The sequence below is a fragment of the Tiliqua scincoides genome, chromosome 4, assembly GCF_035046505.1.
Source record: "Tiliqua scincoides isolate rTilSci1 chromosome 4, rTilSci1.hap2, whole genome shotgun sequence".
Lineage (NCBI taxonomy): Eukaryota > Metazoa > Chordata > Lepidosauria > Squamata > Scincidae > Tiliqua > Tiliqua scincoides.
This window is the reverse complement of record NC_089824.1, coordinates 205,958,106-205,985,012: the sequence shown is the minus strand read 5'-3', so window position 1 is coordinate 205,985,012 and position 26,907 is coordinate 205,958,106. Positions and strand designations below refer to the sequence as shown.

The following is a 26,907-nucleotide window of genomic DNA, read 5'->3' as shown; positions in this document are numbered from 1 at the left end:
GGGAAGTGGGGAGAAGCTCAGCTCCAGGATTTTTTTCTTTCTGGGAAGAAATGAACTAGCTTTTTAACAGTGCAAGCCTATGCATGTCTCCTCTGAAGTAAAGCCCATTAAATTCAGTGGGACTTACTGCCAGAGAAATGTGTATAAGATGTGTAGCCCAACAGCGTGAGCCTATGCATGTCTACTCAGAAGTAAGTCCCATTCTGTTTAACGGGGCTTACTTCCAGGAAAATATGTATTGGATTGCAGCCTGACTGTTCAATTGTACGCCTGTGGAAGTGAGCACAACCAGGTCACCAGTTCAGTGGATGGCAGTGTTGTATGCAGGCTTGTGGAGAGGCAACCTCCACTCATGCCAGTGTGTTGGTAGTGGGAATTGGGCAATGGGAGGAGTAAGGGTGTTCCTGTGCAGGTTGGTTGGTTGACAACCTTCAGTCTCGAAAGACTATGGTATAAGCCTACAGCACCCTGTATTCCCAGGCGGTCTCCCATCCAAGTACTAACCAGGCCCGGCCCTGCTTAGCTTCCGAGATCAGACGAGATCGGGCATGTGCAGGGTAACAGAGGAAAAGAGTGGGAGGGGTGAATCTGGCTGCTCAGCGCAGCACTTACCCACTCTGGTTGGTGCCACACCTTATGCTGGGACTGATGGGAAGATTCTGGCCTTCCTGCTGGTGCTGTAAACAGGTGTGCCTTCACTTTATTGCACTTTTGTGATGGGTAGTGCTGGTAGAGTGTGTGCTCTGCCAGCACTGAATGGATATAGGTTTGGGCCATAAGTTTCAAAGTAAAAATAAGTAGCAGGACAGTAAACACTCTAATGAAGATATTTAAAGCTGATTTTTTTGGGGGGGTATATAGTCTGAAACCCAATCCTATTCCCCCATCCCCAGTGCCAATGCAGCCACACCAAAAAGGCATGTGCTGCGTTCTGTGCTGGAGGGGATAGCCTGTAGGAGGTAAGTGAAAACGTTCTGCCTCCTGGTAGGCTGTCTGATTGCCAATGGGTTTCATACATCACCTATGTTGATGGCATAAGAGAGAGAAGAGAAAAGGGGCTGGGTGGTGTTAAAAAGCAAGGATAAGATCCAACATACACCGCTGTTGCTGGATCCACCCCTCTCCCTGCCCAGAAATGCCTCTGGTTCTCTTGTACCCACAGCCTGCCCCCACCACTGACTTGCTGGTGCCCGGGTCTCCTGGGAGGTTGTTGCCTCTGTTCGTTGTTTCAGTGATACATTGTTTAATGATAGGATTGGGCTGTTAGTGGGCATGGCTATGAGGGTGTTTCTATGGAGGTGTCATGGCAATCTCTTTTACTTTCAAATTTAGCCCTATACCACTGGATATCATTCCTACCCCCCAGATCACAGTTTATGACATTGGACTAGGAATTCTCCAGCTCAGATTTCACCTTTACTATGAACTTGGTATGTTGCATTTAAGAATGAAGCATTCACGGTGGTACAACTTAATCCTCAGACTCCTCTTTCTTCCCTTAACTTTTGAGTCACCTGGTTGCAGATTTGTGTTTAGAGCCCTTCCAAGGAGCTGGACATAGCCCTGTTTATTAAACCTGTTACCTTATCAACCCCTCTGTGAAGCCTGATTCAGTAGTCAGGGTTCAACAAACACATCAGGTGGTCTTCAAATGTCCTCAGCCTCAGAACCTCCCATCTGCCATACAATGATACTGACCTACTTTATGGCGCTGTTGTACAGATGCAACATTCCTGATCTAAACACTCTTTGGAGAATACGCGTGTGCTGTAAGTTCATGCACTCCCCAGCTCCTGTACAAACTATTCTGGCCTTCCATGGTGCCCAGTTATTCCTTGCTTGGTTTGAATTGAAATCATGGCTACAAGAATCTTGACTACTTAACGTTTGTATGTGCAACCTCCTGATTTGTATGTGCAACCTCCTGATTTTAGAAATGGGCTATGTCAGAATGCCAGATGCAAGGGAGGGCACCAGGATGAGGTCTCTTGTTATCTGGTGTGCTCCCTGGGGCATTTGGTGGGCCGCTGTGAGATACAGGAAGCTGGACTAGATGGGTCTATGGCCTGATCCAGTGGAGCTGTTCTTATGTTCTTGTGAATGTAATAATGCAGATATTAGCATCACATGGCACCTCTTTTCACCTCCCCAACTCACATAATCCTATGGCTGTATGTGCTCCCCTGTGTTAGGCAGTAGGCACAAACTACTAGGACCCCTAGCCAGCTGCCCCTGAATTGCATGAGAAACAAACTAGTAAACCTAATTCTTTTGTGATGCATTAAGAGAATAGTTTTCTGGATTAATCGTGACAGATGTAACACACCTCTTTTTCATGCTGCCTACTGGTTTGGATCACGCCCCTAACAATAATAGATCTTTTCAAAAGCTAAAGCAAACAACATACCAAACAGATTAGTGTCCTGTGAATATCTCTTGATTGCACTGAATCCATAGACTTGACAGCCAGACCAAGCCACTTGAACTTCAGGTCCTCCCTTTGTACGTACATACTCAATACTGGCTATCTTTTCCTTAGACAGATAGACACATTAAAATTAAAGTCTGTTCATTTTAATATCAACATTATTTAAGGCGTTTTGTTCCGTTGTATCATATGCCAAAGCAGAGCGAAATGGGAAGAGCAGGGATCAAATGCTGGGGCGGGGGGATGAGAACACAGGGAAGGTGCTGAAAAAGATTTTTCAGATTGGTGCTGAAAAAGAATGTTTATTCTTGCAAATAAAAGTCATGAGAAGTTGGGCATATTTCGATTTAAGATCCTCCAATAAGCTTGTGATGCCCTGTTTCTTCAAAGAGAATTTTCATTGGATTATTCCACCAGACTAAACTTTTTTTTCCAATTCCGCACCAGTTTGAGCCTTACCTCACATTTCATGTCCTCTGCATGTGAAAAGTGACCCTGACCAAGACTAAGTTGTGCCCGGCAAGCCCCTGCATGCCACTAGCAGTGCGCACAATTATAACTGTGCTGCCCTGAGATCCTAGAGAGTGGATGGAAACAAACATGGCCGTCCTCATCAAAAGGATGGATGGAAAGGTGCATTCCCTTCCACGCTTTGCAGCATAGGAGACTGTACTGGCTACATGTAATCCAGATCAGTTGTTGGAGATCAATAGTCAGTGAGCGGGTAGGGCCTTCATGTCCTCCTTCTGGTTGGCGACCTTCAGTCTCAAAAGACTATGGTATAAGCCTACAGCACCCGGTATTCCCAGGCAGTCTCCCATCCAAGTACTAACCAGGCCTGACCCTGCTTAGCTTCCAAGATCAGACGAGATTGGGCATGTGCAGGGCCATTCTGAAAAAAGAAGGTGCTGAATTAAATGGTCTTTTATCTGATTCAGCAGTTATTTTCTGATGTTGTTATGTGATCTCCACTCTCAGTTGTGGGATCCTGCATGCACAGTCAGTTTCCTCTTCAGGCATGTAGCCTGATACTCTTGCATTATCTCTGCCTCAGGTCTCCAGGCTTCCCAGCCCCCAACCAAGGATGTGGGAAAACAAAGATTCTGATATTTTTTTAAATAGGCAATTAGCAGTTACCCACTCATCAGAGCTGCCATGGGCTGTGTCTTGCTTCTCTTCCAAGTTCTATGCTCACAAACTGTAGGTTGCCACGTGATGCTTAACTTTCATCTGTAGGGTTTGGCACAAATCAACCCTTATGAATCAATACCCTGTGGCAGGTCATGTAGAGTGACTAGAAGTCCCAGGTTCAAATCCCTGCTTGGCCCTGAAGCTCACTGGATAGCCTTGAACCATTTGCTGTGTCTCAGACAAAACTACCTCAAAGGGTTGGTTTAAGGATAACCGGTGTGGGAAGTCATGTGTGCTGCCTTGAGCTCCTCAGGAAGAAATGAAAATGCAATTTTATTTGCGTTCTTGTCCCTGGACTCCTGATTGCCATTTTGAGAGCAGAAAAGAAAGCAATAGTAAAATGAAAGGCACATTTATTTACCCTGAAAATGTTAGTTTGGTGTGCTCTGTGTACTGAATGCTGGCTCATTGTTGATCCAGAGTTACTTTATTATTTTCTCTGTCCATACAGCCATCTCTTGTGTTTACATTCTGTCCTGGGTTGGTATGGTGCATAATCCGTACTGATAAACTAGAAAAGTGTAGAGGTTCTGTGAATGCATTGTCTATTTCTGTAGCATGGTCCTGAAAGTTATTTTTTTAAAAAAAGATACAGATAAGCAGTAAGTGCTCACTGTCACATATACTGTTATAACTATATGCTTTGATCCTGTTTATTCCTGGAGCTGGTAAACAACCTATGAACTTAATTTCATTTTGTCAGGCTGCAATCCTATGCACGTAAGCCCCACTGAACACAATGAGACTTACTTCTGAGTAGACATGCATAGGACTGTACTGTTGAACCATTAAGACCTAGTCCAGTTTGTCCCATTCAAAATGGTTTTCTGGCAATCATGCCTGCTAGTTCAAAAATTACTAACTGTCCCCCTAGATTTTCTCTTAGTCTCCCTTTTTATTTCAAGAAGCCCTGCATACTTTATGCATTTCAAGGGATAGTCTGGATTTTATATGACTGACATATTAATTTATTACACTTCTATATTACAGAATGTCAATGAAAGGTCCATTTTTAGTATATTCTTTTTAATAATGTTCTGGAATGTGGAATATTCCTTATTAAAGTTTCACACTACAGCCAAAGCACCTTAAAAATAAAACAAGTTCAAGACCTCTTGGTGTTTATATGGCCAAAACAGTGAGAGGAGACAAAGCCCTTTCCAAAATATAAATCTTTCCTTGCTGCCTGCCTCACTAGTAAATCAGGATGAATGTTTTAATCTATAATTCAGATTGCTAACTTGTTTTTGGTCCTTGCTCCTGTTCCTTTAACAAGAATTTGATCTGCAGACATTAAAAAGTGTTCATCTTATCTGTCTGTCATGAAAAGTTTTACCTAGTGATTTCTGTAGATCAAATTGATGTTATAGGCACAGGAACAGGTCATGCTGAGTTTTCTGGTCAGTTGGCAGTCCTATCTGTGATTAAGGTATTTGCTGATTACTTACTTCAGTTAATCTGTAAGATGTATATTCCTAGTTTGAACAGCTGATTACTGGAGTAATTACTTAATCGAAAGGTAATTGTTAAGCAGAATGTCCCAAATCTTGCTTGATGATTCCATTTCCCATTCTCTCCACAACTTCTGCCCAAGAAAATGTGTTAAAATCACACATGTACATTACAAAATGATAAATTACACAAAGAAAGTAAACATCTGTGTAGTGAAAATGTAAACACACATTGATTCTGTCCACCTTCTCTTCTTGAAACCCCTGGGGTCTGGGGGATAAGAATAGGCCCTCAGTTTGGCTGTACTTGTAGTAAGAGGCGACTAAACAGCCACCGGGTAGATGGGACTCGTTAGCCTGGGAAGGCAGCTCATCTGAGAAAAGGAAAACTCTGATCCCAAACCTCCACTGCCTTGTGGCTACATTCAGTTATGGAAAAGGCTTCAGGAGTCAACCTTGAGGCAAAATCCAGAGCCGGAGTCCCTGAGGCAGTTCATGGCTGGACACAGTCATGTTCTTGCAACTCCTGTGACGCTGCTGGAACCAACCATATTGGCTTCTGCTTTTCCATTGGACCATTTCAGCGACATGGAGAGGGGGGATTTGCTGCGTGGGAAACAGTCTATCCTCCATACCTACTTTACCCAGGCTTCGCGCACTGGAGAGGACACTCTGTTCCAGAACCACCATTCAGAGCGCGATACCATAGTCTTCTGAGACTGAAGGATGCCAACAATATATCTCTTCTTGAAATAGTTTGCTGGCCCAAGCAGGAGAGAGGACTATAAGAAAGCTCTAAGGGAAGAAGATGTAAGTGCTTCAAAGCTATTGCTTTAGAGAAATCCGCTCTTCAATGTTTGGATCCCTTATAAATTTTAGAGAAGAATGTCTAAGGAAGGTTTGCTGGGTATTCAGACTAAAGTGCTATTGTGGTATCACCAGCCAATGCATCAGTTCCATCCCTCATCTCATTAGTGTGATTTCAACACTAAGCAGTCATCAAGGAGCCAACTAAATCAAAAGATTACAGTACTGTTCCACTAAATGACCTACACCCTCAGTTTAACCCCTTATATCTACTGGGGCCTAAAACCAGTTCTGTAGCATGAAGGGAAACCCTGCAGTTCTGGCATCAGGATAGGAATTTAAAACATCATTACAAAACGTCTTGGAACAGAAGGCTATTACGCTCAGAAAATAAACAGGAAATTGTTCAAGCAAAACAGGTGTCCGAGGAAATGAAGTGCGGTGGAAGTAAAGGGGAAGGGGAAGAAAAAAGATCAGCTGGGGAGGGAAGCAGAGACTGTACTTCTATACACATTCCACTGCTTGATAGGTGTCACTCTGGCTTATAATAAAATGCTTATTTTGCTACATTTGTACGGACAGGCAGAAGGAGGGAAGGGTATACACACGCCGGCCTTGAGAGAGTTTGAGAAATTAAGGCCTGATTTTCATATACATGTGTGATTATTTTTTTTCCATCCATATGACTCATTTTTAAAGAGCCTAAGTGTGGAACTGTCTGGTTCCTGTGCCATAAGGGAGCAGATGGTATTTCTCACCATGGTCTCAGGCTGTAGCGGTAGTAGAGAACAGGTCAGTAAAGAATGTTGGAAGTAGGAAAAATCTAAATGTATCTTTCCTATAGACGGCCGTAACTAATGCGTTTTTCCATCACTGAAGCCAAATCATGATTATATAAGTCCTGCTTCTCCTCCCTCCAAAGCTATGGCAAAACTCTCAGTGTATTTGCTGGGATCAGGGTTGGGCCAAAAGCAGGAATGGTACCATTTCTATCACTATGTTAGCAACCACAGTGGTTTCTCCCTTCATTCTCTGAAGCACAAATTGCCAAAGCAATGCACACCTCATGCATGTTCTCATGAGCTGTTCTCATTCTGCATTGAGCATAAGCCACACTGCAATGCTTCACATTCTAAACTGGGAAGATACTTACTGAATGTTCCTGCTGCCCATCACTGCCTCTTTTTAGATACAGTAGCTTCCCTAGTTCTTTCAGAGTTGGCCATAGTGCAATACAGTTTTGAGTATGTTGCAGGTCCTGATTAAGTTGACTCAGGCTAAATATGGAAGCAACCTAAATTATCAGCTTTCTGCCACTCATGTTATTTTAGAAGCACATTGGGGCCATTGCACAACAACATTGACGCATAGCTCGTGCCATGTAATTTTCCTGCTAAAATCATACCAAAGGAAACTAAACAGCTTGTCAGGTTCACTGTTGAACCTGTCCTATAGCACATAGGTACATGAAGATAGACAGGGTAGGATATGTTTTGCACTGGCTGTTTAGTATTTTATTTTTCTCTACAATGCTTTCTTTAACATATACAGAAATGCAAGCAGTTGGTTTAGAGGCGTTTCATTGACACTGAGCATTTTTCATGTGAACAATAATTTATTCTGTTGGCTTGTTGTGTCTGTGTGAATGCTAAACTGTGGTTTAAAAGGTATGCTTCTTTGCAGGAGCTGGTAATATCATCAGTAAGAGGGTACAGGTAGAAAATGGGCCAGGAACAGGAGGGGAGGCTGTTTTTCTACCAAGATGTCATATGCACATTAGGTTAATGAGCATGATGGGTTTGGTAAATATATTAAACTTTTTCTACAGTTTTCTGAAATGGTTACCTTGCAGAGTTGGCCTATGGAAAATTTTGTTCTATGAACCATGGGAGTTGAACTGGGCTCTCTTTATTTAATTCACGGTTACCTCTGTTAGGATGCCATTCTGTTGGTTAGGGTGCCATGCTGTTGGAACTTTCTTTTGTTGGTTAGTTTTTTAAAAGTTGAAGCTGGGATCCCAGGGCCAATTGAATGCCACCAAACTGGCATGTTGAAAATAACAGGTGGATTCATTCTGTGTGGAGTAGAACCCATGCTGAAATAACCACCTGTATTCTACCTACACGCTAAGGTTGAACCCATATCAAATGCACCACCGTTTTCTCAATTTGCTTTGTAGTGATATGAGAAATAATTGGATATACAGCACTCTCCAAAGCGGCCTGGACAAGCTCTAAACTCTGCACAAATTCACACAGTTTGCATGTGTGAATCTAGCTAGAATGCTTTTTAGCTGCTGCATGGCCTACAAGTTGTATGTTGCCCAGCCTAGTTCTTTCCCAAAATTTTTCACTCTCCCAGTATTTTCCTGAGATGATGCCCTGGTTTCTAAAGGGCTTATTAGAATTCAGCCAAGTGCAGACTTGATTCTTGCCAAGACTGAGCAGACTACATCAGCTAGATTCTGCTGCATTCCAGAATCTGTGATTCAGACATTTGAGTTTGTCATCAGTTTGAAATTGAAACCAGAGGAGAAACCGTGGGCTCTCAGAGCTTGTAAATCAACCTATAATGGAGAGGCTTGTTCTGGGCCTTCTGTTGAGAGGAAAGAAAATCCATGGCAGGGTCCTTTGGTGCATCTGAGCAATACCCCCTGAGCAGCAACCAAGATATTGAGTTGCTCATGACAGACTGCAGCTCCAGTGAAGCATGAAACAACCCTGCAATATTACACAAGGTACCTCATCTTGTGTACCTCATCTGAAGGCCTTAGGTACCTCAGGTACCTTAGGTACCAAGGTACCTCATCTGAAGGCCTTAGGAGTGGACCTCAACAAGTGGGAAACCCTGGCCTCTGAGTGGCCCGCTTGGAGGCAGGCTGTGCAGCATGGCCTTTCCCAGTTTGAAGAGACACTTGGCCAACAGTCTGAGGCTAAGAGGCAAAGAAGGAAGGCCCATAGCCAGGGAGACAGACCAGGGTCAGACTGCACTTGCTCCCAGTGTGGAAGGGATTGTCACTCCTGAATTGGCCTTTTCAGCCACACTAGACGCTGTTCCAGAACCACCTTTCAGAGCGCGATACCATAGTCTTTCGAGACTGAAGGTTGCCAACCTACCTACCTCATCTTGTGGATGCACAGGCAATAGCGTGCCATGAATTAGGGAAGCAAGAAGGTTCTGGATTTGTAGTTGATTCTTTACCATCGCCCTCATGTTTCTTGCAAGGACAAAGTACCGTCTCCATAGCCTGCTGCAATAGCCTTGGACTCAAACTTGCCCAGCATGTTGGGCACCTGCTGAAGGTGTAGAAAAGTAGTGGGCATTTCAGTACCCCTGACTTGGCTCTGGTCTGTGGTTCATATCAAACACTTTATGCAAAAGTATGTGCACAAGTGAGTGTGCATTGAAAACTTGTTTGTCACTGATAGCCAGCTGAATGCACAGAGCTGTCCCTGTCATTGAAGTGAATTTGGGGTGGGGGAGTCTGCACACATGACAGCTCTGTGCACACATCCAAACTCCTGCAGGTCTTTGGACTGGAACCTTTTTGATTAAGACCAAATTCAATATATAAGTGAGCCATTCATGCAAATCCAGCCAAAGAATGTTTAAAATACATAGTTTTCCAACCCTACCTAGTGAGGCTGCCAAGCATTAAAACTGGCACTTTCTGCATGCAAAGCAGGGCTGCTACCTTGGAGCTGTGGCACCATCCTCAAGGAAAGACACTCCTCATTCTTTGTTGATTTTTCTGCTATAAATTGGCCCTCCCTCATCCCACTAATTGCAAAAAGTCTAAGATGGCAATCCTATACTCATGCATAAGTTTGCAGTGTGAGTTCTGTGAAAACCAAAATAATAAACGAAGAATAAATTGTACCAGTAAAAAAACATTCTTCTTCACTGGTTACCAGTCTGAATCTGGACACTGTTCAAAATGCTGTTTTGACATTTAGAACCCTAAACACTCTAGGACTGGGATATCTCCACCTATATGTGCCTACCCAATTACAGACATCAATATCAGAGGCTCTTCTTCATTTTCCCTCCTTGGAGATGCTGTGGGTGTGTCTATCATTTCCATCTGGACACTGGAGTGGTGAAATACACTCCCAAGACAGGATCATGTAACCAGTTGCATAGCTGGGGGGTGGGGTCAGAGGATTCCAGGCTGCACTCTGCTGTGGCAATCCAGTCACCATGGTCTGCCCCCCCCTCGCTTACAGCTGAGCTATGGTTGGTTGGAGTGAAGCCAACTACTTCTTTGGAAGTTGCCGACTTTGCTCCAATCGACTACAGCTGAGCTTTAAGCGAGGGTGGTTGGTCTGTGGAACTCGGTGCCACAGGATGTGGTGACATCATCTGGCCTCAATGCCTTTAAAAGTGGATTGGACAAGTTCCTGGAGGAAAAATCCATTACGGGTTACAAGCCATGATGTGTATGTGCAACCTCCTGATTTTAGAAATGGGCTATGTCAGAATGCCAGATGCAAGTGAGGGTGCCAGAATGAGGTCTCTTGTTATCTGGTTTGCTCCCTGGGGCATTTGGTGAGCCGCTGTGAGATACAGGAAGCTGGACTAGATGGACCTATGGCCTGATCCAGTGGGGCTGTTCTTATGAGGGGGACAGGACTGCAGTAACTGAATTGTCTTGTTTCACCGCAATTACTTCCAGGTTGAAGGGGTTGGCAGGCTGATTAGCGTGCACCAGGGCAGTGCACTGGTCAGCTGTGAGTCCGCATGTAACTCCATTGCTGATAGTCTTCTGCCAAGCTGTTAAGTTCTGGCTTTTCATACATATTTGGTGGGGTCCTGTAGGAGGATGAATTGTGCCTTCTGACTGATTTTATTATTTTTTTAAATATGCTTCTTGTATTTTGGTTTGCTGTAATGTTTTACTGATTTTTGTTAGCAAACTTGACCGTCAATCTTTTTAAAGACGGAAAACATTTAAAAATATAAATGAATGTGTTTAACTTGCATGAACCACCAAGCATGGAGAATCTCGGACTCCGTAAGGCAGAAACCATAGACACAGCTCTCCTTCTGCTAGCCATTGAATATTCAGGGTGCAAGCATGCTTTCTCGTGTTCAGTGGCTGAAACGTAATGCAGTTAGTAGCTGCCAAAAAGCACATTGCTTGCCGTGAGTTGAATTGTCTGCTTTGGGTTGCAGCGTTCCCTAAGCATGCTGTTTGCTATTTGTAATGGCAGGGTAGAGGCATCTTGTATAATTAAAGGCCAGTGGTTTTGAATCTATGTAAAATTTAATATACTCTGCCCCCCAGTAGTGCTGTATTCTGTGTGGCTTCAAAACTCAACTACTTGCCACATGAAATCTTGTGTCTAACTCATCCCAGATGTCCCTTTTCATGGTTTCAAAAGCTTATTTGACAGAAATGTGAAGTGCTGGGAAAGGAGATGCTCCACCCATCCCCACCAGTCACTTCTCCTCTTCAAATCCTTCTCCCCAACCAATTCAGTCCCAGCTTGGGTGACAGAACTTTTGCATCCTGAACAACTGTGTCCTGGGCAAATGCGTCACGGTCATTGGCATCCCTGGAGATTTGCGCCCAGTTTGTTTTGTGCCCTGGACCTTTGTGTCCCAACATATGTATATTTATATATTCGATGTAATTTTTATTTTTAATATGCAAAGGTAAGATTAGGGCTAATATAAGAGGCTTAGCATATATAACATGGGTTTCTTTTAACCCAGGTATAGTGGGATACAAATAACCAGTATGGGGAAAAAACCGGATGTGATTGTCAAGGGACATCAGTGACTGGGACACATTTGACTGAGAGACAATTGTCCAGGACACAAATACTCTAGTACCAGCTGCTTGCTCCCCATGAGGCTCTAAATACTCATTTGGATACCCCCTTTTTCTCTGTGACTATTAACATGTCTGATTAGCACAATCCCAACTTCACTTTTACCCTTATAGTAAAGTACCCTTTCCTACCAGTACACTTGAGCTCCTCTTGCTATCACCTAGTCCAGCTCCTCCAGAGAGTGTCTGATACATAGACCATTCTCAGCTAGCTAACTGGTTTGTAATCTGAGCTCCCAAGTGGTGATGCTGCTGTGTGCGGGCAGAGGTGAGCAAAATACAAATGTCCTCTTAGTGTCATAAGCAGTGATGTGAATGTGTCACTCACCACAAGAGAAGGTTTTTGTGTGAAACCATTTTGCGCATTGTTGCGTGACTCACATTCCCGTAGCTTGGAAAAGTCGGTCGCCCATTTGTATCCAGTCTCTCCCCTCTGAATGATCACAGTTTAAAGGAGATTTTTTTTCATGTATAAAGTGCTGTAACAACATTGTTCATGACCTGATTTGCTTTTCTCAAGTGCAATTTCTAGTTTTGTATGCAGGTTGGAAAAGTCCTATACTGTATGTATGGGGGAGGGAAATCCCCTTCTTTTCGTTTATCTCAGTTGTTCTCAAACTTTTAGCACTAGGACCCACTTTTTAGAATGAGTATCTGTCAGGACCCACCAGAAGTGATGTCATAACCAGAAGTGACGTTATCAAGTGGGAAAATTTTGAACAATCCTGCAATCCTACCCATACTTGCCCAGGAGTAAGTCCCATTTACTGTCATTGTCAAAAGCATATATACGCGGGTCGCCCAGAAAGTAATGCACCACATTTTTTTTCTTCAACAATTATTTATTGAACACAGTGAAACTTACACACAAGAAAGAATGATGTTTCTTCTACACTCCCTATTTTTCCACATAATCTCCAGTTCTATGGCCTTCCTCCAGTGAGACACAAGGGCATGTATGCCCTGTCGGTACCACTCCTTGTTCTGGTCACGAAGCCATTTCTGCACTGTGCGAATCACCTCTTTGTCATCCTTAAAATGTCTTCCGCGAATGGCATCCTTTAATGGCCCAAACAAGTGGAAGTCTGAAGGAGCTAGGTCAGGGCTGTAGGGTGGATGGGGTAACACAGTCCAACCCTGTTTAGTAATGTGTTCCGAAGTCCTCAAACTTGTGTGAGGCCGAGCGTTATCATGTTGAATCAAACATTGACCTGGGTTGTTATGGCGCCGAAGTCGCTGGAAGCGCTTCTTGAGTTTGGTTAATGTCTTCACATAAGCTTCAGAATTAATGGTGCTGCCTCTTGGCATCACATCAATGAGTATGATGCCCTCACAGTCCCAAAACACAGTGATCATGACCTTACCGGCAGAAGCAGTTGCTTTGAATTTTTTCTTCTGTGGAGATTGAGGATGATGCCATTCCATCGACTGTCATTTTGTTTCGGGCTCAAAATGGTGAACCCAGGTTTCATCACCTTTCACAATCCTGGACAAGAACGCTTCCCCCTCATCTTCAAAATGTTTCAGCAACTGAGAAGAAATGTTTTTTCTGAGAGATTTGTGGTCCACCGTAAGACAGCGCGGAACCCATCGTGCACACACTTTTGAGTAATCAAGAGCACGGATGATTGCATCCACACTTCCTTTGCTGATTGACAGCTTCAGCACCAACTGCCTAGTCGTTATGCGTCGGTCCTCGCGAATGAGCACATCAGCAAGCTGTGTCTTGCCAGGTGTGACAGCCGTGGATGGCCGCCCCGAACGCTGCAAATCTTGGAGCTCTGCCGAACCGCCTTCTAATGGCCTCACCCTCTGTGCCCAGCGACTAACCGTACTTCTGTCGTCTGCAGATTCTCCATAAACTGTACACAAACGTTTGTGAATGTTCCCAACAGTTTCTTTCTCCGCAGTGAGAAATTCAATGACACGCTGCTTTTAACGTACATCACTTACAGACGCCTTTTCGAAACACTGCTGCAGCTACGCTATCTGTCTGAAGAAACCAAAAATTTGTGTGCGCACTCCTGAAAATTCAAATAATGTACATCTAAAGTTTCGCATTCGTACCATTACTGTAGGCCAGGGGTGTCCAAAGTTTTTGGCAGGAGGGCCACATCATCTCTCTGACACTGTGTCGGGGGCCGGGGAAGAAAAAGAATTAATTCACACTTAAAATTTGAATATATTTACATAAGTATACATAAATGAATATATTAAAGATGAACTTATATGAATGAATGAAGGTCTTGCAATAGCTCAAGGTCTATAAAAGGCCTTGCACAAAGCAAGGCTGGCCTTTCCCTTGCTGCCGCTACTGCATCACAGACGTGAAACAGCAAGCAGTGGAGGAAGCCCTCATCCCACAGCTCACACAAAGAGGTCAAACAGTTGCCTTTACACTGAGAGCAGTTGTGTTGGGCCAGTGCAGGCTGCAACAAATCTCTGGAGGACCAGAGGCTCATTGGAGACTAGGGGCTCCCTGAGGGCCGCATTGAGAGGCCTCGAGGGCCGCATGTGGCCCCAGGGCCGGGGTTTGGGCACCCCTGCTGTAGGCTGAGAAAAAAAATGTGGTGCATTACTTTCTGGGCGACCCTCGTAGAGTAGCCTGTTAAAAGTACAGATCTGTAACATTTCCCCAATGCAGTCACATGCCATGGTAGCATCAAGTCTAATATATTAAAAATAAAATATTGAAATAAATGGGGACCCACCTGAAATCGGCTCATGACCCACAGTTTGAGAAACACTGGTTTATTTTATGTAGATTATTCATACCAGATATGTTCATGCAGATATAGTGTCTTGTATGACAGAGATAAATCCTGCACGATGGTCATGCATGAAAGCTGTGAAAGGGACCACAAATGCAATTTGAAAAGAGAACTCAAAACCTGAACAAATTGCAGGGTAGAGGAGAGGGGAGGATTCTGAAGACACTCCTTGCCTGATGCATTTGGTCTAGTGAAGACTTCAGGGAAGGTAGAAGAACTGAGTTTTGATTGAAGCAATGGTGGTTGGCAACCTTCAGTCTTGAAAGACTGTGGTATAAGCCTACAGCATCCAGTATTTCCAGGCGGTCTCCCATCCAAGTACTAACCAGGCCTGACCCTGCTTAGCTTCTGAGATCAGACAAGACTGGGCATGTACAGGGTACTGGAGGAGGAAGTACTTAACCCTGCCTAGAATAGTTTTCCTGTTGTAAATGCCCCTCTCCAGCTATGATTAACCCTGACTCAGAAAAATGATGGGTTACTCTATTATACCTGTATTTCTTCCCCTGCTACACTAATAGTAGCTTTAGGGAGGGGGGTTGAGGGATTTGTCCAATTGTTTCAAGAGTTTAAAGAAGTGATTCCCGCACTGTGGGTCGGGACCCGCTGATGGGTCCCAACCTGATTTTTAGTGGGTTGCCTAAGGGTGATGGAAAGATCAGATATAACTAATTGCCTCAAGCCCTGAAGCTATTCAAAAATCAGATATTGTAGCTACTAATTACCCTGCAAAGACGTAACTCCTGCAATTTACAAGCATGTGTAAAAATAGGGAGGTAAGTGTCTGAGGGCCTTTTTTCTGGTTATTATTAAGTAAATAAATCTGGTTATTATTAAGTAAATAAATCTTTCTATATCTCCTTTTTTAATGTCTGGTAAACCTAGTGGGTTGATAGAGTGTTGTTTTAAAAAGTGGGTCTTGGTGCCAAAAAGTTTGGGAATTACTTAAAGGATGGGAGAACCGATCATGGCTCTCTGACCTCAAGTCTGTTTCAGCGTCATGATTTCAAAAGATGGCATAAATATTTTTATGGGGACTGCTAGTAAAAAGTATATTCCCTCTGATTACTTTGACTCCTGTTGCAGCCACCTCAAAAGCAGGCAGACAGGCCCACAGATGTTCACAATTTTCAGTGCAGAGGTTTTCAAGGAAAAAGGCTACTCACCTTGGCAGCCTTGAAGATTTGAAGAAGGGGATTCTGGATGGGATTTTCCAAAGCTCTCAGCAGTGACCTTGGCCCATACTATTTTGGAAAATCCCATCCTAGCATACATCATCCATTTACTGAGTAAAAAAGCAGCCTCAATACAGCATGCACAAGTGTACACACTCACACGCACATGTCTATTTTGCAAATTTTTTGCATAATGGCTTCTTCCCCACTTTTATAAAAGGAGATAATGCAAACCTTTTTTTGATCGTGGTTCCCTTGTGTGTTCTCTCCCATTTCTTTGGGTGGGGCTCATGCAAAGAGAACTTTCTAGTACAGTGTTTCTCAACCTTTGTCCACAGCCAGATACATGCCACATGGTCCACCTATTGGAAGTACCACCAGAAATAACTGGCGATGATGTCATGGCCAGTTACTTCCAGATTGGGAGGCTAGACACAACGCGACAAATACCAGTAAGAGGCTCAGGGTGGACAGGAGGGCTTTTTCAAGCACATGAAAAGCGTAAGCTGGAGCTCTGCCCACCAAACCGAACCTCCCACTGCTGCTTGTCATGTTGCATTGCTGGTATTGCTCCCAAGCAGGAGGGCCTGGGGGTCCTGCATGAACCACTGGACACTACTCCCAAAGTACCACTGGTGGGACAAGTACCACCAGCTGAGAAACAGTAGAGTGTGCCCTGAATTTTCAGTAGCCCACTGATGTTTAGGAAAGAGCAGCAGCTTAGCGGTACAGCACATGCTCTGCATGCGGAAAGTTTTATTTTCAGTCTCGCATCTCCAGTTGAAAGGATATTGGGGAATTTCTACCAGTCAGTACTGACTTTAATGGGCCACTGTCTGATCCAGGAGATTGCAGCTTCCTATGTTTAGGAAAAACTAGCTTCATATACCTTAAGAATCATTTGGGAATCTATGCTTTAAGGCAGTGGTTCTCAAACTGGTGGATCATGACCCACCAGCCTGAGAACACCTGCCCTTTCTGTTTAAGGGTTGGGGACAGGGGAAAGCACCAAAGTGATACCCAGCATTGTGCCGCCACAGGAGAAGGGGGGCTGTTTTTTATGTTACTTACTTGCTGCCAGAGTCCGGGGGTGCGGGGAGCCTCATGGAGTCCTCTGCAGGGCTCCCTGCAGCTTGTAGAATGTTAAAAATGATTGCAACCCACTTCTGGTTTAGCAATCGCAACTGGGAAGTGGGTTGCAATATTTTTTTTTAACATTCTACAAGCCACGGGGAGTCCTGCGGAGGGCTCCATGGGGCTCCCCGCACCCCCGGACTCTGGCAGCAAGTAAGTAACATAAAAAACAGTCCCTTTTCCCCCCACAGTGGTGTGATCTTGGGGATTGTGTCACTGCTTTCTCCCCCTGCCCCTGCAAAGGCTTTGTGGTTGGATAACTCTACACAAGAGTTTGAGAGCCACTGCTTTAAGGCATCCCATCCTCTCCGGCATTTTGCTGTGCTGGCCTATTTGAGGCTCCATCTCGGTCAGAATTCTTAGATTAAGTATGTGTTTGTATTTAACATTGCTAGTGTTTATTTTGTAACAAACACATATACGTTACAGAGAGTGCCAGAAATTTGGTGATGATTAACATTTGCACAGAAATGCCGATGATCCAAGGCAAGAACATCCCAAAAGTTCAGGGAGATTTTCTAGTGAATGTTGACAGGCAGCTAAATGTGACTGTCAAAATTGGCTTGCGAACAACCCCAAAATGGGGAAAAACTTCATTTTCAAATATTCACAAATTGAATTTGGGGTTATTGGCATTTACATGTGGATCTTATCGTTCATTAAACATTGGCCACTCACCATGACTTATGGGTGTTGCTTAAATGGAGTTAACAAAACAAACACACTCAAAATGCCCCCAAAAGGACTTCTTGGTGAAGGATTCAAGGAAATGGGAGTCTCAGCTTCTAAAGAATAGTTCAATACATGGAGTCTAGTTTTACACGAATAGCATCATTGCAGTGCCAGCAACTGGGTAATCTTGCAGATAAAGGATGCTGATATTTCTTAATATCATAGGTCTGGAATGTTTATATAGTGAAGCATCTTGTTAGAATGCCATTGCTACTGAGGTCGATGGTCCTTCTAAAGAATGCTGAAGAGCAGAGGTTAAATACAGAGTTTATTTTCCCAGTAGATTTAACACTGGAGCAAAAGTTAAGAATGGAAACTTAATTAGCCGTGGTATTAGGTGCTTTGCTAATTTACAAGGGATCCAGTTGGGCTCCTTTGTGAACTTCAGCAATGTCGTTGCAGTACCATTTTGAAAGTTTTCCAGCCCAGAACTATGTCTGCCAGCGCATAGCATGTGTGCCACTAACAGAGTACACTGCATGCTATGGTGGGGAACGGGACACAAGATGGTCTGAGAGAGGTAAGTAGAAGCCCTTCATAAGGAGGAAAGGTTTTTTTAAAAAAAGTGAAAGAACCTTTTGGAGCTGACAGCTTCTTTCTCTTTAAAATAAAAAGATAAATGAGCAGTGAAGCTGGTGGTGCTGCCCCTGCATTTGCCCCTGTTGCCCCCCTCCAGGTACGCCACTGTCCACACCAACAATTTAGCTGGCATAAGTCTGAGGAGAGTCAGGGGCAATGTTGGACCAGGAAAAGGCAGATAGGATCTCAGCATGTGCTGCCACCAAGATCCTTCCTCTCTTTCCCAGCCCAGTCCCACCTCCAAACCACTCCCTCCCACAAATCACTGCCCTGCTTTCCTACCTGCTCTGGCATGGGTTTGATGGCCCCCTGTGGCAGCTGTGGGGCATTCCTGTTTCCATGCTAGCGAGCTACCTGCTGTGGCTGTGCAATGGTGGCCAAAGCCTTAGATTGTGAGATCTGTCAGTGTACAGCCACCATAGGATCAGGCCTAGGCTTGATACACACTATCAGTGTGTATAGGATTATATACATTGGGGCCCACTGAAATCAATGGGGCTTACTTCTGAATAGACACATGTGATTGCGCTACTAATTCTTTAATCCTTACCATATTGCTGGGAAAAGCCGATGGGTGCAATCCACTTGTTCTGCATTATAAGGAATGGGGTTAAGTTTTATAAGGTGCAGGATGAACATGCAAGTATGAATAGATACATGGCTCTCTGAAAAATGACAAAGGGGAAATAGTAGAAGACTGGATCCAGGTCTATAGAGCTTGCGTCCCGAGTACACTTCTGTACTGTAGCGAGTCATGGACTCTTCGCTCACAACAGGAGAGAAAACTGAACGCTTTCCACATGCACTGCCTCCGATGCATCCTCGGCATCACCTGGCAGGACAAAGTTCCAAACAACACAGTCCTGGAACAAGCTGGAATCCCTAGCATGTATGCACTGCTGAAACAGAGACGCCTGCGTTGGCTCGGTCATGTTGTGAGAATGGATGATGGCCGGAACCCAAAGGATCTCCTCTATGGAGAACTCGTGCAAGGAAAGCGCTCTACAGGTAGACCACAGCTGTGATACAAGGACATCTGCAAGAGGGATCTGAAGGCCTTAGGAGTGGACCTCAACAAGTGGGAAACCCTGAGTGGCCCGCTTGGAGGCAGGCTGTGCAGCATGGCCTTTCCCAGTTTGAAGAGACACTTGACCAACAGTCTGAGGCTAAGAGGCAAAGAAGGAAGGCTCATAGCCAGGGAGGCAGACCAGGGACAGACTGCACTTGCTCCCGGTGTGGAAGGGATTGTCACTCCCGAATTGGCCTTTTCAGCCACACTAGACGCTGTGCCAGACCCACCATTTAGAGCGCGATACCAGAGTCTTTCGAGACTGAAGGTTGCCAACAACATCTGCTCTCCATCTTCAGTGTTCATCATGGCTGATTGCTGCTGGCCAAGTTAGAGTTACAGGGACTTAGGTCCCAAGGAAATCAGTAAGATGCCAGCATACATAACTGTGGGCTGGTTCGCTGCTTCTATGCCCTGGATGAAGGCAATTCTTAGCCCTGGACAAAGCAGTTCCTTTTCTTCACAGGTCACTCCTGGACATCTGGCAGTCTTAGCACCTTTGGGGAATGTCTTAATATTTTTTCTGCACAGAGGTAGTTTACTGAGCTTAAGTAAATATTATTGGAACCCACAACTAAAAGAAAAACATCACCTCAAATGTTTTGGCCAGTGAGTCATCTTTTCCACATGAAACTTTTGAACTGATTGAACCCAGAAATAACTAATTATAGGGTGAGTGTTGGGAAAATATGGGCATAAACAGAGACAGGGGGAGGGGGGTTGTGTGTTGATGTTGCCATCAATTTGTATGGTATTTTACAAGGTCCAAGTAGTCAGGTCTCTGCCCAGAGGAACTTACAATTTAATATTTGAAAGCAGGGACACCACAAAGGAAAGGAAGGGACATGGAAGCAAGGGTAAACTAAGGAAGAATAGGACTTTATGTCTGTAACATATACTTGGACTTGGGGCCCAATCCTAAGGGCGTCTAGCTCAAATCGGTTGGGCTAAACTCCCCACTCTGCAGATATCCAGAAGCCATGCCGCAGTCATCGAAATCATCATTTTTGATCCAGGTATAACATCAAAAGTTGGTAGGGTTGCTATGGATTGCATTGGACCCCTGATATAAGGCCCCTGGCCATGTGTTTAACAGCCCTGAGCTAAATCCTATAAACTGAGCATAGCTTCTACTTGTGTTACGACTGGAGGTAAGGTTAGAAAGAAACATTTGTGGGAGATCATCTGGTACTTGAAGAAATTCTTTTTGCATAGGTTGAAGGTTCTGCATACTCATACTTAGCTTGATTTGGGATATTGGAAGTTTTTTTTCCTGGTGCTGGAAAGTAAAGAGAATCGCACTGCAAGGCTCATTCTTGCACTAACTGTTGGTTTTGTAGTAAGGTGATGTCATGTGATATCCAGCTATTAGCCCACCATGACTCCATAAAGCTGATCGAGGAAAAGTGGTACATGTTGTTTCTCAAAGAGTTGCCAGCCCACCAGAAAAAGAAAAAAAAAATCAGCCTAACCAGAAGGTGAAACTTTTCATGCCCTGATCTCAAACCAGATCTCAGCCGCCAGTGTTTGACACCACTCATGGGCCCTGCTCTTGCAGCAAGCCAGGTGAGTTAAGACTCCAGGGAAGAAGGTGCCCTTTAGGGTGCTGTGCACAGTCAGCTGACTGCTAGGCTAGGTGTGGATGCTGACTCATTAATCCCATAAGGATGCGTTAGAGTCTATAAAGTTCCTGCCAGCCTGGCAGTCAGAGAACTTGCCAGGTCAAGTAGCCATGCAGAGCGTCTTGCCCCACCTTGTCCAGTTTGGTACCTGACCACCAGCACCAGCTTTCATCATGCCCCCCTGCCTTTGGCCTTTGTCTATTTGACTGAATGCTCAAATCCAGCTTGTCCTTGTTTGACCACTTCCGACTCCGTCCTTCCACCCCTAAACCACCCTGTGCCCACCCTATGCCCACTACAGCCTTCCTTGGAACTTGGCCAAAGCTGAAATGTGTTTAAGAATGGAACTTCCTGTTAGCAACTGTCTCTCACCTCCCCTCTAGTCGTTCCTTCTAGGACAAAGCTATGCAAACTAAAATAAGCTAAATGTGGACTAGAACTGAGGGCACAGTACTTGGCATTCCCCACTCTGTGTGTTGTAATCATGTTGATGTTCATTATTATGCATGCCTACAGTTTACCATGGATGTAGGCTGTAGCATCTGGTGTGAAATCAAAATTTTAAAAGCATGGCCTCTGCTGCCCCCAGTTGAGCAGGGTAGAAGCTAAAAGAAGCTAAGCTGGACTTGGTGGCCCCCTATTTGCGGAGAGAGGACTTGAAAACTCTGGTTGTCCTTTCCGATCCTAGGTTCCACAGCAGCTTCAGAAAGTTTGTGAAATGTGCTCCATGGATAGGAGCATGAGCCTGTGATTTATGTTCATATTTACCCCCTCCCCTATCTTTTGCCTTTCCAGCTTCTCATAGGAGTAGTGGAAAGCAATGAGTAGCCCAGGAGAAGATACTTTGAGGTCTGAGTTTAACCTGCCTAGGCTGAGTGCACTTTGCTGATGTGTTTCACTAATACATCTTTGGAGGTCTTCTGAACTCCTCCCTGGGAGGGAGAAATGAATTTGACTGGCAGCCAGATTCTTATTTAATTAAGAACAGTTGTAATGTTTTGTTTCAGTGCTTCTTTGAACAGTCCAATCTTCTAAACAGTGCTAAATCATGGTGGTGCTCCTCTCTCTCTCTCTCTCTCTCTCTCTCTCACACACACACACACAGAGAGAGAGAGAGAGAGAGAGAGAGAGAGAGAGCTCCTGGGATTCCCAGAACCGAACAGGTGCAGATTCAGCTTCCTGCTTTCTGCTCTAACAAACATTTTCTAGGCTAGCATGGGAGCTGCTAAGGGCAGTGGAAGGAGTGGCAGAGAAACCAACATTGTGTGGGGTCCTTGAGCTGCTTGTGTTGAAAGACTGGCGCAATATGCTTGGGGCTCATAATGGAGGAGGCAAGGATGATAACTTCAGTAGGTTGCTGCTTGTCTTCCTTTCCTTTTCACGGCATGTGCCTTGTGCTAGGTTTTTAGTAAAAAAAAAAAAAAAGTTGATGGAGGATTTGGTGTATTCTCCCTACTCCATTACCCATACCATAAGAACATAAGAACAGCCCCACTGGATCAGGCCATAGGCCCATCTAGTCCAGCTTCCTGTATCTCACAGCTGCCCACCAAATGCCCCAGGGAGCACCCCAGATAACAAGAGACCTCATCCTGGTGCCCTCCCTTGCATCTGGCATTCTGACATAACCCATTTCTAAAATCAGGAGGTTGCGCATACACATCATAGCTTGTACCCCATAATGGATTTTTCCTCCAGAAACTTGTCCAGTCCCCTTTTAAAGGCATCTAGGCTAGACGCCAGCACCACATCCTGTGGCAAGGAGTTCCACAGACCGACCACACGCTGAGTAAAGAAATATTTTCTTTTGTCTGTCCTAACCCTCCCAACACTCAATTTTAGTGAATGTCCCCTGGTTCTGGTATTCTGTGAAAGTGTAAAGAGCATCTCCCTATCCACTCTGTCCATCCCCTGCATAATTTTGTATGTCTCAATCATGTCCCCCCTCAGGCATCTTTTTTCTAGACTGAAGAGGCCCAAACGCCATAGCCTTTCCTCAAAAGGAAGGTGCCCCAGCCCAGTAATCATCTTAGTCGCTCTCTTTTGCACCTTTTCCATTTCCACTATGTCTTTTTTGAGATGCGGCGACCAGAATTAGACACAATACTCCAGGTGTGGCCTTACCAACCAGAGATCGCTGGTACTAGGATCCCTGTAGCATCTAGCCTGGAGGACTGACCTGAGGCTGCATAAAGCTAGAGACAAACAATACCAGTTAAGAGACCTGAAAGTAGTCAGATAGAGAAAGTCATATTTCCCATGGTGTACTGATACTTAATTTGTCTCACAGTTGCCACTGGTCAAAGGTCTGGTAGGTTGTGAAACAATACAGAATCTGCCAAACCTGTTCACCAGATGCCACAGTAGGCTGAACGTGTCCATCACAAGCAGCAGTCTTTCTTTCAAACCACTGTTGTGTCTGTTTGAAGCCTAATAGAACCTCCTGGATATCTGCTTCCTTTGTTGGCCATTGCTCTTCTGATTTGCTGCCAAAGCACATACAGTAGCCGGTGGTGTGATGATCTGGAGGGGCCATGCACTGATTTCCTGGGTGTTACAGGAATGGCTGGGAAACATGCTTTGAGTGTCAGCAAGGGGGCAATGCCCTCCTTTCCCTTCCTCTGTGTTGTTGAACACACCAGAACACACACCATAGCAACTCCCTAGTGTCGATAAGTCAAAGCTTTCAAGACCAGAGAATAAGAGAGAGGCCCCAGAAAAGTATCCATTCCCCACACATCTGGTGCAAAGGGGGCAATAACCACAAGGCCAAGCCTTTTAGTTCTCCCTGTTGTTGCTTGTTATGCAATGACCTTTTCCTTAAGTGGCTTGTTTACTTCAGCTGCAGTGATCACAATGATGGAGCGATTTTTCATGGTGTTGTGCAAAGTCAACTCGTGGGCCTCCTGGGGATGACTTCCTGGCTGGATCAGATCAACAGACGACCAATTTCATTGCACATTGATCACGAGGAGCCGTGGAGAATCAGGGCAAATTTTCCCAAACTGAGGGCTCTTCGGGACAAGTTGCACGTTACAAGCAAATGCACATTACAAAGCATTGATACTTATGAGAAGTTAATGAGAAGCAGCTTCAAGAACCTGAACCTCTGATCAGAGGCGTGGCAGTTGGGAAGGAAAGCTTAGCACTTTCCCCACTATCGTTTTTCTCTCTGATCAAAATAACCCAACCTGCTTTTTCACCAACAAGTGCCGAAGGAGCGGCACTTTGAGTGGAAAAATGGCCGGCACGGAAAAGGTGAAATACTCCTTCCTGCTGTCACTCTTCCAAAAGCAACCCCTTCAGGCTGCTTTTCATTCAAGCAACTAACCTGTCAGTGCTTTATTCTGCTCATTTGAATGTCATGCGTTGAGTCTGCCACTATTTTCTATCTGGCCCCTGTCCTCCGAGGAGTTTCCTGTGTTCCTAGTTGATTGCTTTGACACTAAACTAGAAATGCAGGAAGATGTTCTGGGAGAAAAGCATGTTCTTGAGTCCACCTGAAGTTCATTCTGCCCATCTCCTGAGCCAAAGAGACTTGGCAACAACAACAGTATTTATATACCACTTTTCAACAAAAAGTTCACAAAGCGGTTTACAGAGAAAATCAAATATCTAATGGCTCCCTGTCCCAAAAGGGCTCACAATCTAAAAAGATGCAAAGGAATACCAGCAGACAGCCACTAGAACAGACAGTGCTGGGGTGAGGTGGGCCAGTTACTCTCCCCCTGCTAAATAAAAGAGGAGCACCCACTTAAAAGAGGAGCACCCACTTTTGGCACCTGGACTGCATTCACCACCAGGCTCCAGTTGCCACTTTTCTTTGCCGGGGAAGAGACTGTCTTAGGCCCATCATTCTGCTGGTTTGGTTTTAGACTGGAAAGTGAGGGTTAGCTTCTCTAACCATTACACTCTCCTGCTGTTTCCTTTGTTCTCGTCCTTGCTTTTTGTCCATTTGCTGGGTTTTTTTCCTTTCTCTGCCCCCATTAATTTCTCTTTTATGCCTGAAATTTCCACCCGTCCCCTGCAGCCTGCATGGTATGCTTTTCTCTTTCCTTTTACAAAAGTCTTTTCCCCCCCTGCGTGTTCTCCCTTAAGATTTCTCAGTTTTTGGAAAGGAAAAAGAGAGAGAAAGGAAAGTTCCTTTGCCTTGTTGCATGGATTGTCCCTTTTCCAAAGGCCTCAGGCTTTATCAATCACACATGTCTTTGCAGGGCTTTGTGTGCGGAGATTCTCCACACATCTGGATTAATGGCAGCTCTAGCCACAAGACCAAGTCCTTGTGTGTATGTGCTTTTTTTTTTTTTTTTTTGCTCTTTTAATTGCTCACTATGCCATAACATTTTCCTTTGGTATCACGAATCGTGACTCTCAATTATATGGCCTTTTGCCGCTGTTGAGGCGCTTTTAGGAGGCTGTTTTTAAATGGGGGATAGGCCTATCATCCCAGACCATATTGGCCATTGAAAGTCACTTATTTCTTACAGGTCTGGGGCCAGAGATGTTTTGAAATGGTTACTTTTTAGCAACAATGAACCACCCTACAGAGACAGAAACCCAGGTGTCAATTTTGCTCCAAATCCCCTTGGGGGAGGGTTAAATAAAATCAGCCATGCTACTGGGGGCTTATTCACCAGCTTATTGGCTTGGTACTGTCTTGATACAAGTGAATAAATGGAAACAAATCTCACATCAAAATGTCATTGTTCAGAAACTAGGAGGAGAATATTCAAATCTACCAGGCATTCTTCTCCTGACTTGAAAGTCAGTATTATTCAACAAACACCGCTTCAATGACTCTGACATGAAAGTGTTAAACTAAGTCAGTGGTTCCCAAACTGTGGGATGGTACCAACTGGTGGGTCACTACCTGATTTTTGGAGGATCACCAAAGGGTGATGGAAAGATCAGATATAACTAATTGCTTCAAACCTGTATAAATACCTTCAAATACCTATATTGCTTCAGATACCTGTATAAAAAAACCCTGTAGCTGCTAATTACCCTGCAAAGAGTTCAGCTCCTGCAGTTTGCAAGCATGTGTAAATGTTGTTGTTGGCAACCTTCAGTCTTGAAAGACTATGGTATCGCTCTCTGAATGGTGGTTCTGGAACAGCGTCTAGTGTGGCTGAAAAGGCCGATTCGGGAGTGACAATCCCTTCCACAATGGGAGCAAGTGCAGTCTGTCCCTGGTCTGTTTCCCTGGCTATGTGTAAATAGAGGGAGATAAATGTTTGAGGGTCTTTTTCAGGTTATTATTACTGAAAGAAAGAAAGAAAGAAAGAAAGAAAGAAAGAAAGAAAGAAAGAAAGAATTTATTTCTTTCTAGATCTTTTTTTAAAAGTTTGGTAAACTTATGTGGGTGACACTACAGGGTGTCAAAATAGAGTGTCATTTTTAAAAAGTGGATCCCAGTGCCAAAAAATTTGGGAACCATTGACATAGGAGGAAGTTATCCCACCATGATTAGGGCTCCCCTTGGCTGCCATTTTATTTTAAAAATAGACATCTCATCTAGTTGAAGAAGGCAGGTATATACTGTTTTTCTTCCTGAATTTAGGAAGAGTGGGAGTTCTGCTTGAATGAGCTGGGGGATCTGGCTGCCTCATCAGTCATACATTTTAAAAAGACAAATGTTTAGGTCTGGTGTTTACGTTACAGCAGCTTGTGTGCATGATTATGTGTGGGGATTCTTCAGTGCCATCTATCTACTGCTTAGTCTGAATTTATATGTCTGTTGCGTTTTGTGAAATGGAAGACTTGTCGTCTAAATTCTATACACATGTGGCTCAGAGAATGCAAATTCCCCCAAGAAACAAAAGAGTCTGAGTGATGATGGGAAACAGAAGAAGAAGCCAAAGGAAATCAAGCTAGTTGGGATGGGGGGCAGGGAGCCAGTACTACCCAGGCTAGATTCACTAATGAGAGATGATGTTGTGTTTTGGGAGCAAAACGCTGCAAGTGACCATGATCTTGAGCCTGATGCAGTAATGTTGTACTGGGCAAATATTGGAAAAATACACAAGCGTCCTGTGTAATGTTAGTGGCAGTCCGTGCAAGCCAGTTTGCGTGGATCCAGTTACAGAGTTATGCAAAGCACTGCCAGGCTGAT

At 44.4% G+C, this 26,907-nt stretch overlaps 1 protein-coding gene and 1 pseudogene across 1 annotated transcript in view; one reads left to right on the top strand and one right to left on the bottom strand.

Annotated features, from left to right (window-relative positions):
- RIPOR3 (RIPOR family member 3) overlaps nucleotides 1-26,907 on the top strand; it is a 115,236-nt gene that overhangs the window by 20,113 nt on the left and 68,216 nt on the right. The gene's annotated exons all lie outside the window — the stretch shown is intronic.
- LOC136650278 (5S ribosomal RNA) lies at nucleotides 456-574 on the bottom strand (annotated as a pseudogene).